The sequence below is a fragment of the Pezoporus flaviventris genome, unplaced genomic scaffold, assembly GCF_033815535.1.
Source record: "Pezoporus flaviventris isolate CSIRO_AGI_PZ_B2104156 unplaced genomic scaffold, CSIRO_AGI_Pfla_v1 ptg000002l, whole genome shotgun sequence".
NCBI lineage: Eukaryota > Metazoa > Chordata > Aves > Psittaciformes > Psittacidae > Pezoporus > Pezoporus flaviventris.
The window spans coordinates 14,302,439-14,322,446 of record NW_026892550.1 but is presented as its reverse complement, the minus strand read 5'-3'; the positions used below and the strand labels follow the sequence as shown (position 1 = coordinate 14,322,446).

The following is a 20,008-nucleotide window of genomic DNA, read 5'->3' as shown; positions in this document are numbered from 1 at the left end:
CAGGGTGGTTAAAGGCTCCCATGAGCACCAAGGCCTGTGAATATGAAGCTTCTTCCAGTTGTCTGAATAAAAATTCACCTATTTCTTCCTAGTCAAGCAATTGGTAGCAGACACCCTCCACTCACACTGTTCTGCTAGCTAATCCTGATCACCCTTCCCCAGGCATAGTTCCATGCATCCCTGCTGATCGCCTACATGAAGGATGAATCCTCATTCATGCTTTCCTGGCCTGCCCTTCCTAAAGAGCTGATATCTGGCTATGGCAGCAAATGTGAGCTATCCTGCCATTTCTTTCTGATCCAAATAAGATCATACCCCTGCAATTGCACACTAACCTCTGATTCCTCCTGTTCATTGCCAATGCCATGTCCATTAGGGTACAGATTGCATCACTCATTCTAATTTCCTGGGGAAAGGGAAAGAATATTACCCATCAGGCTGTCTTGTCTGCATTTCCTTATTTGTGTGCAGCACTTGGGATGGCCCACTTTCCAGTGCTGTTTTGTATTTTACCAGGTCTCTCTTGTCCACCCTTGCATCCATTGCATGCCAATCTTGTCCACCATTCCCTTACTCAACTGGGCATCATCATCTCTATCTCCTTCTATTCCTAATTTAAAGCTCTCCTCACCATGTAGGCCGGTCTATTGGCAAAGATGCTTTCATCTCACTTGGAGAGATCCCTTCATTTGCTAGCAGTCCTTGATCCCCAGAGGTGTGAAAACTAAATCCCTGTCACATTGATGTGAATTGCAATACAACAGTTACTGACCCACTGGATTGGTCCACTCGTACTCAAGCTGTTCCCTTTCACTGACAGGAATGAGGGGAAGACCACCTGGGCTGTCTTATCCTTGACCATCACTACCACAATCATGCAGTCACACTTTATATGCTGCAGGTCTTTCCTAGCAATATGATGGTGGCCAAGTGGAAGAACTGCAGAGAGTAGCAGGGGACTAGACCAGCTTTGACAGGCTGTCTACCACATCTAGATATGAACAAGCAGCAAACCTCCTAAGACAATGAGTCATCTCCACTCCCTGCTCTCCCTCCAGCACTGAGTCTCCCAGTGCAATCCTCCCCCCCTAGTTCCTCCTGGCACTGCTGTGTGGCTCAGGCACAGCTAGCTTGGAGACTTTGTGGGATACAACTCCCAGCCCCTGCTTTGCTATCAGGACACTGAGCTTTCTGTAGCTACATATTTACAGGTGGAACAGGAGTCCCAGATAAATCCAGTCAATCAAACAGCCAGACTAATTAAAAATAACCAGCCACCAGCATCCTCCCACATAAACTTATAGGCTAGAACTCACACCAGAAGAAATAAGCACAACTGCTGTTATCTCAGCTCTGTCAGAGTGGTGTTATCCTCTAATACCACTGCTATAAGACTATATTAATTTAATTATTTGAAGACTGAAGCAATAAGTGGGAGATTGCATATGTGGGACCATGAATGAAAATTTGGTTCTCAGTAACAAGTAGCATCTCTTCCCATAACACGTTATAATTTTAAACAGATCTGCAATTCTATCACCATTACATATCTTTTGCCCCTTGCAAGCCATAAGATTGTGAATAGTAAGGGAAAAACCCAGATAATTTCAAAATTATTTAAAATCCCATTTAAAGATATGTAATCAGAAGCCATTTATATCCAAGCACAATGTATAAACATTGTATTGAGTACAGTTTTATTTTGACACTATTTACCATTCTCTTTTGACATCCTCCTAAAGGCAGATTACTGTTCCTTAGAGGACCTTGAAATTACAACGCCTTGAGATGCATTGGTAGCTAGCTGTTATTTGATCCACAGTCCTAATTTTCTTTTGTATTCTAAAAGCACATAATTTTTCAGGAATTCTTATTTTCAAAGCTTAACTCAAGTAGAGGAACATCAAGTCTGTCTGCTAATCTCACTTCACACTGCATATGAAAACAAAGGTTTCTACTACACGGACACATAGAACAAGAATCAGTATTAATTCATTGTCATTCTTTATGGTTGAACTTTTTCCTTGGAGATGAGTATTACTACTACAACAGGCAGAAGTGAAAGATCTTTGAGAAACAACAGGAGACTTTCTTATCATGATCACCAGACAAACACAAAATTAGAACATTTCACTGTATTTGTACAATTTTATACCCATAACAGTCTTTAAAAGTACAGTTTTGACTGTACAGTTTCATCTGCTTTTAAACAGTTTCGGTTCTTGGAGTCTTCATCGCGAATTTCAACTTATTACCAAAAAAAAAAAAAAAAAAAAAAAATTGCCATACAGTAAACAGGTGCCAGGTAAAAGAGGGAATTCTGGTTAGGCAAGCTGATGATGTACCATCCACAGAACATAATACTTCTGTCACAGAGGGAAAATTTCCCAAGATAGTAAAAGAGTGTTTGCTCCTGCAAACCTCTGAACACTTGAAATAAAAAAAAAAAGCTCATAATTGAAAATATAAAGTAGTATGGTGTCCTGGGTTCAGCAGTAGCAGTCATGTTTTTCCTTTGTGTTAACTGGTGCAGTGCTGTGTTTTGACTTCTAGCTTGAGAACAGTATTGGTGAAGCCGATGTTTTCGGTTGTTGCTAAGTGATGTTTACCCTGACCAAGGACTCTGTGAGGCTCATGCTCTGCCAGGGAGGAGGGGAAGCTGTGAGGAAGCAGAGACGGGGCGCCTGACTCGGGCTAGCCGGGGAGGTATTCCATACCACAGCACGTCATGCCCGGGGTGGGGGGTAACTGGGAGTTACCCGGAAGGACAGGGGCTTCCGGGTGGAACTCGCTTTCTTGGCCGGTGGTATCGTATTCTCTTCCCTTGTTATTTTCCCTTATCATTGTTTTAGCTGATAGTAGCGGTGGTGATTTGTTGCTGGACTGTTCTTGTCTCAACCCGTAGGAGTTGCACTCTCTCGATCCTCCTCCCCGTTCCTCCGGGAGGGGGGGAGACGGACACGGACCTCGATTGTTGTCAGCTCAACACCACTCACTAGGAGTGAGTGAACAAGTTACCTGACTGGGTTTAAACCATGACAGTTCTTTTTGGCGCCCAACGTGGGGCACGAGGGGTTGAGATAAGAACAGATCTGACTGGATTGATAGTCACTCGTCACAATGCTGATTTATTGGCTCTCAAGGTTTTTCCTCTTGATCTCACAGTTTCAGTATATCGTATCTTACGTCCATCCGGTATTGGCTGTATTAGTGTTTTTCAAGTGTGGGGCTTGGGCTAAGGTTTTTATCCCATTGTACTTTATGGTAATGACTTGTAATACAATAGAATCATTGATCATGAAACTGATCTGGCTTATGTTCCCAGTGTGGTCACCACCTTTATACTTTGGGAGGTATATGATGGAGGTGCTTAGCAATTACACATCTTTTTTCTCCTCCTCAGGTGCTCAACCTGTGAAGGAGACATCCTTTTACCCTCCCAGTCGTCCCCCCAGACCATTTACATTTGAGAGTTTTGAATTTTTTTAATGGCCTTTTAATGCTGTTGAGACTTGTTTGCTGATGGTGATGGGAATCACCATGCTAACACGCATACAGAGTGTGTTTTGCCCACTACTGATTTCAAGAGTTAAGCAGATTCAGGTTTGGGTCTTGTCTGGGGTCAAACGACGATGTAGGAGGACCGAGATATTTTCCCAGAGGCTGGACAGCCATGAGTGGCAGGGTGTGTGGGATAGTATGGGCAAGTATCTAGGTCAGTGGGCCCCTCCAGTACTTTGGAATTTCACTACCGAACAACTGCAAAATCCAGAAGAATTAGTAAAACACTTAAATGAGGTGTGTGGTCATTCTGGCCATACCAGAGATGGACAAATCACGGCAACGTGCTGGGGCTTGGCCTATGCTTACAGGGCCTTGTTCAACACTATCCAGCACCTTCAAAAGGATTTGAGGGCAAAGCGACAGTGGCTACTCAAACTTTGGCTGCAATGAACTGCGCAGCTACCCCAGTGGCAAGTATAGCAGCTGCTCAAACTTCAACTGCAACAGACAGCGCGGTTACCCCAGCTCCAAGCACAGTAGCTACACCACCCCCAACAACAAGTACAGTCGCTACTCAAACCACAGTGATAATCACTGCAGCCAAACCAGAGGACCAATTCGTACCAATATCAGTTGCCCCTGTACGCAAGAGAACAAGCAAAAAGGAGGCAAAAAGGGTGAAGCGAGATGAAGAACCAATGAATTCACCACCCGGTCCAGAATCTGATCAGGAGTCATCATCACATGGCGAAGAAGAAGAAGAAGAGGTAACTTCTCGACCTCGGACCTCAACCAAGCTGCGGAATATGTGAAAAGATTTTACCCGTCAACCAGGGGAGCACATCATCACCTGGTTACTCCGATGCTGGGACAATGGGGCCGATGGTCACGAACTAGAAGGTACAGAAGCCAAGCAGCTGGGATCACTTGCTAGAGAAGGGGGAATTGACAAAGCAATTGCAAGAGAGAAAAAGTCCCTCAGCCTTTGGAGGCGGCTCTTGGCAGCTGTGAAAGAAAGGTTTCCGTACAAGGACGATGTTACGAGTCGTTCGGCCAAGTGGACTACTATAGACAAAGGCATCCAGTCTCTGAGGGAATCAGCCATCGTAGAGATGCTCTATCACATCAAGCCGAATAACGGGGATACACCTATAGATCCAGATGAAGTTGAATGTACACGACCCATGTGGCGAAAACTTACACGGAATGCACCGTCATCATATGCCCATTCATTGGCAACAGTGACCTGGAATGACATAGTACCACTAACAGTGGATGAAATGGTTCATAAACTCCGAGAGTTCGAAGACAATCTCACTCCTTCCATCATCTCAGCTGTGAAAAAACTGTCCCAGGACCTCGAAAAATTGAGGGACGATGTATCTGATTTATCCAGCTCCTCACGTGTACCAACACACGTCTCAGCTATTAACAAAAGGCGTCCTATTGTTCAAGAGAGGAGATACAGAAGGTATACGCCACGGGGTACCCTATGGTTTTACCTGCGGGATCACAGAGAAGACATGACAAAGTGGGATGGAAAACCTACTTCAGCTTTGGAGGAACGGGTGAGTGAACTGAAGAGGGGAGCAAGGGCCAAGACTGATCGTCCCATGAGAGCTACGGCTTCAGTCTCTGGTGAGCAGTTTCCCAGATGGAGTGGAAGAGCTGATTTTACTCCAGCTCCTGTGATAATGAAGAATAATCCCTTTCAACACGACTTAAGTGTCCAATGCTGTGACGACCATTAGAGGGGCCCTGCCTCCAGCCAGGTGGAGGTAGGGGACAATCGGATTTACTGGACTGTGTGGATCAGGTGGCCTGGCACATCAGTCCCACAGAAGTATAAGGCTCTAGTAGATACCGGTGCACAGTGTACCCTGATGCCATCAAGCTGTCAAGGGGTGGAACCCATCTATATTTCTGGAGTAACAGGAGGATCCCAAGAGTTGACTGTGCTGGAGGCTGAAATCAGCCTGACTGGGAGGGAATGGCAAAAGCACCCTATTGTGACTGGTCCAGAGGCTCCATGCATCCTTGGCATAGACTACCTCAAGAGAGGGTACTTCAAAGACCCAAAAGGGTACCGGTGGGCTTTTGGTATTGCTGCTTTGGAGACTGAGGAAATTGAGCAGCTGTCCACCTTGCCTGGTCTCTCAGAAGATCCCTCTGCTGTGGGGTTGCTGAAAGTTGAAGAACAACAAGTGCCAATTGCGACCACAACAGTGCACCGGCGGCAATATCGCACCAACCGAGACTCCGATTCCCATCCATCAGCTGATCCGTAGACTGGAGAGTCGGGGTGATCAGCAGGACCCGCTCACCCTTCAATAGCCCCATATGGCCAGTGCGAAAGTCTAATGGAGAATGGAGACTAACAGTAGACTATCGTGGCCTGAATGAAGTCACACCACCATTGAGTGCTGCTGTACCGGACATGCTAGAACTTCAGTATGAACTAGAGTCAAAGGCAGCCAAGTGGTATGCCACGATTGATATTGCCAATGCATTTTTCTCCATTCCTTTGGCAGCAGAGTGCAGGCCACAGTTTGCTTTTACTTGGAGGGGTGTCCACTTCACTTGGAACCGACTGCCCCAGGGGTGGAAACACAGCCCTACCATTTGCCATGGACTGATCCAGACTGCACTGGAACAGGGGCAAGCTCCAGAACACCTGCAATACATTGATGACATTATTGTGTGGGGCGATACAGCGGAAGAAGTCTTTGAGAAAGGGAGGAAAATAATCCAAATCCTGCTGAAAGCTGGTTTTGCCATAAAACGGAGTAAGGTCAAGGGACCTGCACAGGAGAGTCAATTTTTGGGAATAAAATGGCAAGATGGACGTAGACAGATCCCCACAGATGTGATCAACAAGATAACAGCAATGTCTCCACCAACTAATAAGAAAGAAACGCAAGCTTTCTTGGGTGCAGTGGGGTTCTGGAGAATGCACATCCCAAATTACAGTTCGATTGTAAGCCCTCTCTATCATGTGACCCGGAAGAAGAATGATTTTAAATGGGGCCCTGAGCAGCAGCAAGCCTTTGAGCAAATTAAACACGAGATAGTTCATGCAGTAGCCCTTGGACCAGTCCGGACTGGACCAGATGTAAAAAATGTGCTGTACACTGCAGCTGGGGAGAATGGTCCTACCTGGAGCCTCTGGCAGAAAGCTCTAGGGGAGACTCGAGGTCGACCCCTCGGCTTTTGGAGTCGGGGATATAAAGGATCTGAGGCCAGCTATACCCCAACTGAGAAGGAGATACTGGCAGCCTATGAAGGGGTTCGAGCTGCTTCGGAAGTGATTGGCACTGAAGCACAGCTCCTCCTGGCACCCCGGCTGCCTGTGCTGGGCTGGATGTTCAAAGGCAGGGGCTCCTCTACACATCATGCAACTGATGCTACATGGAGTAAATGGGCTGCACTAATTACACAACGAACTTGAATAGGAAATCCCAGTCATCCAGGCATTCTAGAAGTCATCATGGACTGGCCAGAGGGCAAAGATTTCGGAATGTCACCAGAGGAGGAGGTGGTGCGTGCTGAAGAGGCCCCACCATATAATAAACTGTCAGAAAGTGAAAAGCAGTATGCCTTGTTTACTGATGGCTCTTGCTGTATTGTCGGAAAGCATCGGAGATGGAAGGCAGCTGTATGGAGTCCTGGACGACAAGTTGCAGAAACTGCTGACGGAGAGGGTGAATCGAGTCAATTTGCCGAGGTGAAAGCCATCCAGCTGGCCCTGGACATTGCTGAACGAGAAAAGTGGCCAGTACTTTATCTCTATACTGACTCATGGATGGTGGCAAATGCCCTGTGGGGGTGGTTGAAGCAATGGAAGCAGAGCAACTGGCAACGCAGAGGTAAACCCATCTGGGCTGCTGCACTGTGGAAAGATATTGCTGCCAGGGTGCAGAACCTGATGGTGAAGGTACGTCATGTAGATGCCCATGTACCCAAGAGTCGGGCCACTGAGGAACACCAGAACAACCAACAAGTGGATAAAGCGGCTAAGATTGAAGTGGCTCAGATGGACTTAGATTGGCAACATAAAGGTGAATTATTTTTGGCCTGGTGGGCCCATGACACTTCAGGCCATCAGGGCAGAGATGCAACATATAGATGGGCCCGTGACCGAGGGGTGGACTTAACAATGGACACTATTGCCCAGGTTATTCATGAGTGTGAAACATGTGCTGCAATTAAACAAGCCAAGCGGTTAAAGCCTCTTTGGTACGGAGGACAATGGTTGAAGTATAAATATGGGGAGGCCTGGCAGATTGACTATATCACACTGCCACCAACCCGCCAAGGCAAGCGCCATGTGCTTACCATGGTGGAAGCAACCACCGGGTGGCTGGAAACATACGCTGTGCCCCATGCCACTGCCCGGAACACTATCCTGGGCCTTGAGAAACAGATTTTGTGGCGACACGGCACCCCAGAGAGAATTGAGTCAGACAATGGGACTCATTTTCGGAATAACCTTATAGATATTTGGGCCAAAGAGCATGGCATTGAGTGGGTATATCACATCCCCTACCATGCACCAGCCTCTGGGAAAATCGAACGGTACAATGGGCTGTTAAAAACTACACTGAGAGCAATGGGTGGGGGAACTTTCAAGCATTGGGATACACACTTACCAAAGGCCACCTGGTTGGTCAACACCAGAGGATCTGCCAACAGGGCCGGCCCAGCCCAGTCAGAACTTTTACATATTGTAGATGGGGACAAAGTTCCTGTGGTGCATATGAAGAATTTGCTGGGGAAGACAGTCTGGGTTATTCCTGCTTCAAGTAAAGGCAAACACACTCATGGGATTGCTTTTGCTCAGGGACCTGGATATACTTGGTGGGTAATGCGGGAAGATGGGGAAGTCCGATGTATACCTCAAGGGGATTTGATTTTAGGGGAAAACAGCCAGTGAACTCAATTGTATGCTGTTGCCTGCTGTGTAATGCTTTTATAGCCCATCAACTAGATGTCTCCAGGTCACCAGCGACTGGCCCTGACTTCCCTCCAGCCATCATCCCAACAGAGAATGAACTTTGAACATCATGGACCGAATGGACTCGGCAGCATTATAGGGATTGGTCCATGCACTAAGAAAATGATTTTTTCCTCTTGGTCTGTATGTATATGGATGTATATATGTGGGAGAGCGATGGTGTATTGAAAATGTGGGATCTGAGCACGACGTGAATGGTATGGAATAAGGGGTGGATAATGTCCTGGGTTCAGCAGTAGCAGTCATGTTTTTCCTTTGTGTTAACTGGTGCAGTGCTGTGTTTTGACTTCTAGCTTGAGAACAGTGTTGGTGAAGCCGATGTTTTCGGTTGTTGCTAAGTGATGTTTACCCTGACCAAGGACTCTGTGAGGCTCATGCTCTGCCAGGGAGGAGGGGAAGCCGGGAGGAAGCAGAGACGGGGCGCCTGATCCGGGCTAGCCGGGGAGGTATTCCATACCACAGCACGTCATGCCCGGGGTGGGGGGTAACTGGGAGTTACCCGGAAGGACATGGGCTTCCGGGTGGGACTCGTTTTCTTGGCCGGTGGTATCGTATTCTCTTCCCTTGTTATTTTCCCTTATCATTGTTTTAGCTGATAGTAGCGGTGGTGATTTGTTGCTGGACTGTTCTTGTCTCAACCCGTAGGAGTTGCACTCTCTCGATCCTCCTCCCCGTTCCTCCGGGAGCGGGGAAGGGGAGAGCCCCGGTGCGGGGGGGGGGGGAGACGGACACGGACCTCGATTGTTGTCAGCTCGGCACCACTCACTGGGAGTGAGTGAACAAGTTACCTGACTTGGTTTAAACCACGACATATGGAATCAAATTAAAAATATTTTTTGATGTTTTCCTGACATCAACGGGCTATCTCACTAATCACACTGAAAAATATTTTGTATTTCACTACATCTAAGAGCCATACTGCCATATAGTAGGTTAAGTACTCCCTTCCTTAATCTTGTAAAAAAATTATGGATAAATCACTGCACAAAATGTGGAAAATTGCTTGTGGTCTAGGTAACAGTAGTTTACCTAAACCAAATGTGAACCATGTTGTGTTGAACGAACCAGTGTAAAAATTGGCAATCTGAGGGGATTGTGCTGTGTCTGTGGTATATATAAATAATGTATTTATAAATATGATACAGATGAAGCCACCAAAATCTATTCTATATCTAGGTAAACTGTTGGTCTAAGTTAAGTTTTAAAAAAGTTTGTCTAAAACAATCAGGCAAAGGTACTGAAACAGATTATATTGTGAACTTGCAGCAAAGGCCAGTAATGGATAACATGACCAATTATGCAGAAGTAGAGCTAGTAAACATTGATTCCATCTAAAAATTCCCAAAGCACTTTATAGTCCCTTACATAACATACTACTCAAATTCAAACTCCTCGAACAAAGGCTGATACAGCACACTACTTGAAGAAGTTTAATGTTAATCCAGAATTTTATTTTTAGGAATAGACCACAAGACAAATTCAGACATACACTGAAATGTTATTTTACTTTGAAAAGAGATTTTAAGAAATAATTTTATAATTCCCAATATGTGCATATATTTTTCAAACTTTCGTTTAAGAGCTTTTTAGGGCAATAGAGCCAGTATACTAGAAAATGGATAAACAGCTTAATAGGGTAATTGTTAAGCCCATCAAGTTACATATGAGCATCCACAGTGAAGGAGGTCTTATCTAAGTGTCTTCACAGGTAATAGTGATGCATGAAAACCAATTAATCCAGTCTGGCTTTTCCAGCCTGCTTTGTTTTTTCTCAAGGTATCAATTAGGAGAATTTCTTGTCTTTCATGAAAATTTAAGTTATGTTACAAGGAAGCAGCAAGTTCAAATAAATCCTAATCATAAATTACCATTTTTAAGTTTATGATATACCTGTAAGTTTTCCCATGGAAAGGACCCTCAGACCAAATGGCCAAACATTCTTTTCAAATACATAAAGTTTAGACAGAACAGGGTAACAGTGAGTAACAGAGAAGCTGAAGCTGTTCTTCCCAAGGCTGTCTGAGGCCTAAAGATAGCAGACACAATTAAATACATTGCTTAAGTCAAGGAGTGAGGAAAGCTTGTACAAAGAAGAGGTTGTGATGGTAGAGGAAATTACTTTCCAGCTGCAAGAGAAAACAATATAGTATCTTTGGTAATAAAGTGTCTTTGACTAGGTGAGAAATAAATTAATGAAAATATCACAACCAAAATCAAAACCAACCAACTAAACAACTCCCTCTCCCTCCCTCCCTTCCCAAATCCACAGACTAGTAATCACAAGCCTACAACAAATATAATTGAAATCTTCAAAGGCAAACCACTAATAATGTTATCAAATTACTTGGCATCTAGTTACTGGCTGGAGTTAAAACATGGTATAAATGTAATACCTATGTCAAGTAAAATAATATGAACAAAGATAGACTATCAGCAGGGTACTTTAGTATTCATACTGGGACCCATTGTTTTCCAACATTTACATCAATTACCTTGATGATCAGCCAGAATGCATCCTATGAATTATTTTAATTTAAGGTACCAGTTAACTATAACAATCACCAGAGCCTCAGTCCAGAGTTACCATGAAAATTCTGAGGTCTGCACCTGTGGAAACCTCCTGACGTTTATACATAGTTTTAAGGTCCTGTGTCTAGTCCAGAACAATCCACACACCTGTGTATGTTTGAGAAGTGGCTGGCTGAAAAGGAGGTCACTGAAAAGGGCCTGGAAGAGCTTCTAGGTTGGGTATCGTAAGGCAAGGATATTCTCTTATTGCAAGTGAAGCAAATCACATACTGGGGTATGTTACGAGGTACATGACCAGCAAATTGAGCAAATTTATGGTCACATTAATTTAGCAGTGGTGAAACTCCGTCTAGAAAAATATGCTGTTTCCATTCAGTCTCCTGCTTTGGAAACTGGAGAGGGTTCAACAGATGCCTATAAAGGTGGTTAGGTTTTCAGACCACATGGCTAAAAGGAGAGACTGTGGAAGATGGGCTTGCTTACAAGAAGAGTACGTATAACTCAATGGCTGCCAATTAAAGGACTGTTACTAATTGGAGGAAGTCAAGCTTTTTATATTAACATGTAACAAAGTTTAAACATAATAGGTCAAAATCAATTGCTAAACCTTTGAAATTAAGATCAGATATTAGGAAAATATTTTCTGTTGAGGGTAGCAATTCTTGATGAAACCTGGAAAGGGTTTTCAAAGAAATACTTGAAACTAATCTTTCCTTCAAGATATAATTTAATGTTTTGTGATATCTCTTAAATATATTTAACCCTTATGGCAAAAGCTTTCTCCTAGACACGTATTTCAAAGGTTACTTCGAAACTGACTACATAGTGCTTCCTATGCTGTAGCTACTTAACTGGAAGACTTAGATCTATTTTATTTATGAAGTTTTAAGTTATTTTCTGATGAGATTTTTTTTATTTATTTTTGTCACAGCCCTATTTTTCAGAGTAGTGGAAATTTACTTGCCTTTAGTAAAACTACATTCTGACCTCACTTAGGGTGCTTAGGGTTGCTCACAAGTATACATCCCCCCTTGTCTGACACAGCTGTGCAAGGATTCAAAGCAAGCTATGCTTTCAAAAGAGGGTACCTAAACCTTTATTTTAAAAAATATGCAAAATATAAAAAAAAACCAAACTGTAAAGATAGGCTTAGAATGAGAATAGCTTGCACAATAAACTTAGAATAGAGAGACTTTTGAGTAAGATAAAATGGAAATAAAAAGTATTCACACCTAAGTCTCCCTTTTACTTACTGTGACCTTTACAGAAGATATACTATCATTCCAGAAGCACTTTCATTGGTTTTTAAGTTATGAAAAATTTCAGAATCCTCTCCAGGCTCCTAGAAAAAGTTTTTATATTCATGACACCAAGCTTTGGAAATTTCCTTAGCCAAAGTAATTTTCTATGCTTATTTGCTCTCAGCAGAGTGCTAGTACCCCTCTTCCTTTCAGGTCATTCAATACTCCAGAGTGTTACAGAGTACAGTATTCAAAAAATTCAACAGACAACTTTTCTCTCTGTTTCCCAGGTTCACTCTTCAAACATAGCAGACTTTACAAGCAGAAGGAGTATCATCCATCACAATATCTGAAGAAGATCTGGTAAAAATACAAAAGATGCTAAATACAAATGATGCAAAGACTCTTGCTTATTATACAGAGGTACTCATACAAATGATCATATCTAGACCTTTACAGGTATGTACATGCACAAGTCAGTATGGATAGTTTATCTGGATTACAGATTAATTGCTTCATGTATACAGAAATTGCTACAAAAGGATTAACTCTGTGCAAAACTGTGCCATCTTCGCTGAGGTTTATTACCTCAAGTACACCACTGTGCAAACAGTCAGAGCCATCTCAGATACTCTTCACTGGATGCTGAGTTTGGGATTGAGGTCAAACACACTGAAGTGTTGCCATTAATTCCTCAAATTGCTGTCCCAGCTGTGTTCAATACCTGATAATAAAAAAGGAAACTCTTCCCCATCTGTCTCTGATATCAGCTATGCAGTAGACACTAACAGCTGAAGTGCAGCTAGGAACAGATGCCATTTTCTCACTATTAAAATTCATGATAAAAGCAAGCCAACTCAATGCACCAAGGTCTGGCTTTAAGTCCAGTGAGTGATCCAAGATTATTGCTTGGGTCCAAATAGGTTAAAATATAGTATGTTCTGAATCAGTCTTAATGTACAATATAGCATACATTGTGTATGGATTTAAGGAGCCAGCTATACTTTGATGGATCTAGTACTGATTCAGAGATAATATATTGACTACATAAAATGAGTAACTGGGTAGGAGGTAAATAAATTTGGAATGTAATGAACATGCATGTTGCATCACCTTTCCTTCTCTCACTCATATCAAAGCTATAATCAGATTATAAGTAGTTCCAGTGACTGAACTTATTTTGTTAAGGAAATGACTAGATTTCCTGTGTTATAAGCTGTATCTAACATCTTTATCTTTTGCATGAGAAAAATAAGAATTCTTCAGCATATTGTGATAGTATCTGTTATTCTCTTGGATATACCTGTTTCAGTGCTGGAGATCACAGCCTTAAGCCACCTCTGTCATCTGGATAAATATAACCAGTGGGAGTGCTACTATAAAATATCAGTCTTATTACCATTTGATGATACTATTATGCAAAAACTTCTGGAGAATATCTTATTTTGTAATTTTCCTTCCTAAGTATTAGCTTTTCCTTCAAGAGAAATAATAAAAACTGAAAGTCTACCAAACCGCTTAGCAGCTTACCAAGAAGCAGGAGAAAGTATAGTTTACGATTATGACTTTGATACAGATCAGAATATTTTGCAAGATGACAGTAGAAAAATAGAGCCTTTAGGTTTGTGTAACTTGAGTTATGGTGGACTAATTTTGTCAATGTCTGATAAAAAATTTCTTTGATATACTTTTTGACAGGTCCACAGGTTTGGACTAGCTGCATTTTAATGATGTTTCTATAGGTGCTTCTCTCATTACTTCTTTTCTTTCCAGAGCTTTGTACCACTGGCAATTCAGTCTATGTGTACAGAACAAACTTTTAACTATGAAATGGAGTCCTGCTTGCTTATTTGTGCTCTGTTTTAATCACATCTTTATTATTTGAATTTAGAAAGGTTAATAACATCTTAAAAAACAATCCTTAAGAAAAAATAAATGTGAAGTAATAATTCACCCTTAGAATAGATAAGCTCAGAATCCTTCAAAACCTTTTATCTTGTGCTGTTAATGAGAGCTTGCCATGCAATAGAATGAATAAGGATGAAAGGTTTCTGCTAACATTTAAAATGTTTGGGGTTAGTTACTGTAAGATATTCAAAGTTAGTGTGTACTAGCAGGCTGTGTAGTGAGCACATATGCTTCATTATTGCTAATTTTGAATAAGGATGCTGTACATAAAGCTGTTACAAGAATGCTATGGTTCTGTGGGTTTAATGCATGAATTGAGTACTTAACAAATGAGAAAGATGAACTACTTTTGTACATACTATGCTACAATTCTTTACTATGTAGTTGTGTACTTATTCAGATGTTTTAAAAAGAGCTTTATTTCATTGGAAAGTACTGAAGTATACAGATTGCACAGGTAGTGAAAAGTGATAGACCATACTTACCTTCGATAATAAGGACTCTAGGTAAGTGAGAAGAAACAAGTGCCAACCTTTTCCCCTTCTGTTTCTGATTCTTTGATCTGAGTAAGTGGTGCAAGACTATAAATCAGAGAAGAAAAAGGTAGCTGATACCCACACCTGGGAAATAGTGCTTTTTGACTACATCTGTTTTGCCTGAGCTCTCCATAGAGGTTGTATATGCATCAAATGTCTGGAACAAAACACTCTCCTGCTACTGCTTCTACCCTGTTAGGCCATTCATATGCGTAGATCAGAATCCTTTAGTGGCATATCTAGCAATACATATGACAAATACTTGTTTATTATGGAACCAGTCCAGCTGTGACTGAAATAAGTGGAAAGACGCATGTGGATTTCAGTAAGAGTTGGTTCAGACTCCTTGTGAACACAAGGATTTATGATATCCTTAACATTTCATTTCCTCAATTATAAGCACTTGGGTTTTGTAAATGACGTGCTAGATAAATACACTGTTGTCACTTAGCAGACTTCACTGGTGTGTGAAAAGAAGCCTTTTATTTTCAGATAAACTGAGGAGCAGGGAATTAGGGTTAGTTGCTCAGATAGCATAAATTTGCACAGGTCCATGAATTTCAACTGGCTTTCCAATATCTGATCTGTCAGCAAATGGAATTTAAGAAGAAAGTTTATATTTATTTGAAGAGGACGTGTAGAGGTGCAGGTCACTTACCTGAGGATATAGCCTCAGCAAGAAAATATTAGAATACAGGCTTCCTAGTTAAGATTTTTCTCCTTTAAAGCATGGAAATCACAGACATAAACATTATTAGTAAAGAAATTTTTAGCAGCACATGAAAAACTAGTATTTATTGGAAAAAAAAGTCAAATTTTGGCGAATATCTGAATGGAGGGATTCTTATATATTGTGACATTTAAAAATTAGGTGCTATTGAAGTAGTTTCTGTGCTGTTGTTCTGTTGTTGTTTCCATTCCATAGAGACATTTCCTATTACATTACTTGAAAAATAGTTACGTAATCACTTCCATTCAAAACTGAGATTTTCAAGATGCTGATGAAATTCAAATCTAAAATGTAGTTTTGCAAGTATGGAAGGAAATCTTACTGGAAAGAAGTCTTCAGCATAATAGTTTCAACAGGTTTTTGAGCTATAGGTCATTAAACAGATATAAGGAACTTAAGCTTTATTTTTTTTTATTTTTCTTTTACTTTTTTTTATAAAGCTGATTTAAAAAGAAAAGTAGATGTTGCATGCTGCTGTTTCACAGTCAGGACCAGGACCCTTTATTACAAGAAATAATTTGAAAAAAGGTAGACCTGTAGTAGTAATCTAACATAGTTATTTCCTTCTTCCATTATTCTTCAAAGGGATTTTTTCATCACCTGCCTCTCTTGCTAGTTGCACAATAGAAAAGAACTAACGAAGCCAATCTGACCTATAATACAGCATAATAAAATTACTGGCTTGTCTCAGTGGGAAAAAGTTTCTTTGAAAGACTCAGTCACCCAGCACAACAACGTTGTTACAAAGGCAGACATTAAAACAGTGTCATAGAATAACAACTATTTGAATAATGCTAATGTAGTGGCAACAGTGGTCAGATACCCATTTTTTCAAGTGTTGTGTCTGTAAGGTTCAGATGCAATTAAACTGACCATGTGTTCATAAAAAAAAATTAAAATATACAGGCTGTAATTTTTACTTTGTTCCAAGCATTTAGCCTAAGCTATTGGCAACAGTACATGCACATCTCAGAATCTAGAATCAGCAACTTTCCATTAAAAACAATTATTTCTGTGCTTTGTTCTCTCTTCCTTTTTTTTTTTCTTTCTTTCATAAGAGGCAGGTTAATCAATACATAACCATGAATAACAATTATGATGATGGAAAATATTAAGGGCTTGAGACTGCTTCCCCAGTAGTTGGTAGGAGTTTCTTCACTGACTTTAGCAGAAGCAGGGACAAATACTAGAGTACCTACATATATAATTTAATCTTTCATAAGGACACATGCAATTTTCATTGACCTGAGATGAAGCAGCTACCTAAGTCTTCTCAAGCTGTAGGGCAGAATATTATCAAAATATCTACATACAGCTTTTCACGCTCAGTTTTATTACCTGTACAGTGTGATAAAGCCAAGTGAGGTGAGGATTGGTATCATTTCTCTTTTTTGTCTTGAAGTAGCATGGTGCATCTTGTAAACTATCTAATCAATTTTAAAGCTGCAGAGGATGTTCTAGACTTTGGGGGGGGGGGGGGGGAGGGGGCAGGAACCTAGTCAATTTTGGTGTATACAGAAATGGAAAAGAAGAGAAACAGATGCAGCTCTTGCACATGATTTCCACAGGCATCTGTTTCAATTACCTGCATAATTGTCAGCTAATCAATTGTTAATTGTAAATGTCCAGTTGTTTAACAGGATTATACCTGCTATTGCAATTCCTTATCCTAAACATGTTACAGATCTTCAGTCCTTGAATTATTTATTTCTAGGCAAAAACAGTGAGAGGAAGCTGTCAAAGCAAGGAATAGAAATCCATGTAAAAGGGCAGGAACCTAGGGAATCCAGATATGGGTAACTATAAGACGTGAATATGTCTAAAATACATGTGGATAAGTAAAGCATGATGGCATAAGTATATGTATGATGCTCTGATGGAACAGGGATGTGATGTAGAACGTGATAGATGGAAAGTGACAGAGGGGAAAAAATTTTCTAGCGAGAGTAGGCAAAAGAGCTTTATTATAGTTTTCAAAATTATGGTATGTTGAACTTAATTTTGTAAAATGATGTGTGATTTCTTGCAGCCTAACTTGGTTTAGGAACAGAGGGTTGGTATTTAAAAAAATTGCTTTGGGATAGATAGAAATGGGTAGGCAAATTTTTACCCCTGTACTCATTCTAACTTTCTGTTTTGTTTTGGTTTTTGGGTTTTAGGGTTTTGTTTTTTTTTTTTACCAGCTGTTGTGAAATCATACTCTGAAAAATCTTATAGAAATGCTGTTTAATAACTACATAATTTGCTTAAGCTTTAAAGAGTCAGTTAAAATACAACAAGGATCCTTTCCTGTGATTCAAGTGGGCTAAACAATTTCGGGAAGACCATGAAATAAGAGTGTACCTTTCTCATCATTTCTCTCATTTCTAGAAACTATCACAAAAATACACACAACTAAAGAAGTGTCAGTAATTACATACAGCATGCAAAACAAAGAAATGTTTGCAGTACTTCAACCTCAATGATAATCAGGGACTGATTAACTGATTATGTTATTCATTACTAAAGTGACCTTAGGTTGACAGTAATGTGTCAGAGAAACTTTATATCTATTTACAAATTATTCCTCTAAATATTTGGTGAAAAAGCATTAACAGAAGAACTGAGCTAGTGGCTTTAAAAACAAACAACAACAAAAGCTACAGAAGGTGTGAATGAGTGAAGATGACTTGCATTCCAGACCATTTTTCTTTCTCCTGCTATGTTGAAGGCATTAAAAAAAAAGGAAAAATAAATTTATAACTGAGATCATTATAAGAAGGGAAGATACCTATGAATAGCAGTGTGAGAGGAGAGGTCACACAAAGAATAAAAGTACTAAGGTATTTCTGAATTGGGGTTTTTCCTGTGCGGCATTCTGTGTGTGAGAGCTCCAGCTTTATGCAGACTTGAATAGCCATCCCATGAGCTTGGAGGCTTAAGGGTAATTTAACAATCTCTGAGTCATATCAGTCTATCCTGGTGTCCTGGGTTCAGCAGTAGCAGTCATGTTTTTCCTTTATGTTAGCTGGTGCAGTGCTGTGTTTTGACTTCCAGCCTGAGAACAGTGTTGGTGAAGCCGATGTTTTCGGTTGTTGCTAAGGGATGTTTACCCTGACCAAGGACTTTGTGAGGCTCATGCTCTGCCAGGGAGGAGGGGAAGCTGTGAGGAAGCAGAGACGGGGCGCCTGACCCGGGCTAGCCGGGGAGGTATTCCATACCACAGCACGTCATGCCCGGGGTGGGGGGGGGTAACTGGGAGTTACCCGGAAGGACATGGGCTTCCGGGTGGGACTCGTTTCTTGGCCGGTGGTATTGTATTCTCTTCCTTGTTATTTTCCCTTATCATTGTTGTAGTTGGCGGTAGTGGTGGTGACTTGTGTTGTACATTGGTTGCTGGACTGTTCTTGTCTCAACCAGTGGGAGTTGCACTCTTTCGATCCTCCTCCCCGTTCCTCCGGGAGCGGGGAAGGGGAGAGCCCCGGTGGGGAGGGGGGGGGTTGCCCCGGGGGGGGTGGCCCTCGACTGTTGTCAGCTCACCCCCTGACTGGGTTTAAACGACACATAGACTTCACTGTGAACTAAGCTGGTAAGTTAAAGCGTAAGGAAAAGTTTTAAAATCAAAACTGTTCCCTGGAGCAGAAACCATTCAAAGCCCAGTATATGCTGGTGGTCCACATGCGGAGACATACAGGGGAAAAGCCACACAAATGCACTTTTGAAGGTTGTACAAAGGCCTACTCCAGACTAGAAAACTTGAAAACGCACTTGAGATCTCACACTGGAGAGAAACCATATGTGTGTGAACATGAAGGCTGCAATAAAGCTTTCTCCAATGCATCCGACAGGGCCAAGCACCAAAATAGGACTCATTCTAATGAGAAACCATATGTCTGCAAGATACCGGGCTGCGCAAAGCGTTACACAGACCCCAGTTCTCTCCGGAAACATGTGAAGACCGTGCATGGTCCGGAGGCACATGTCACCAAGAAACAGCGGGGAGATATCCACCCATTGTTTTTTCTGACTTGACCGCTTTCACTTGGAGGCATTCTTCACGCTTTGAGGTAGTGTTGCTGAGGTCCTTTCCTCACTCGACGTGGAAGGCTCTTCACTGATCTTGCCGAGGCCTTGCCCGCCCTGCGGCTGCATTGTGCCCACCCTGCTCACTTCGGCAGCACATATACTAAAATTGGAACGATACAGAGAAGATTAGCATGGCCCCTGCGCAGGGATGACACTTTGATTTTAAAACTTTTCCTTATGCTTTAGCTTACCAGCTTAGTTCACAGTGAAGTCTATGTGTCGTGGTTTAAACCCAGTCAGGCAACTTGTTCATTCACTCCCAGTGAGTGGTGCCGAGCTGACAACAATCGAGGGCCACCCCCCCCGGGGCCCTCCCCTTCCCCGCTCCCGGAGGAACGGGGAGGAGGATTGAAAGAGTGCAACTCCTACGGGTTGAGACAAGAACAGTCCAGCAACCAATGTACAACACAAATCAACACCACTACCACCAACGACAACAATGATATTAGAAAATAACAAGGGAAGAGAATACGATACCACC

General features: G+C 41.9%; 1 non-coding gene across 1 annotated transcript; it reads left to right on the top strand.

Annotated features, from left to right (window-relative positions):
* Positions 1-19,603: 19,603 nt before the first annotated feature.
* LOC133265008 (U6 spliceosomal RNA) lies at positions 19,604-19,710 on the top strand. Its single transcript, XR_009741835.1, has one exon. It is a non-coding gene; the product is annotated as a U6 spliceosomal RNA (small nuclear RNA).
* Positions 19,711-20,008: the final 298 nt, after the last annotated feature.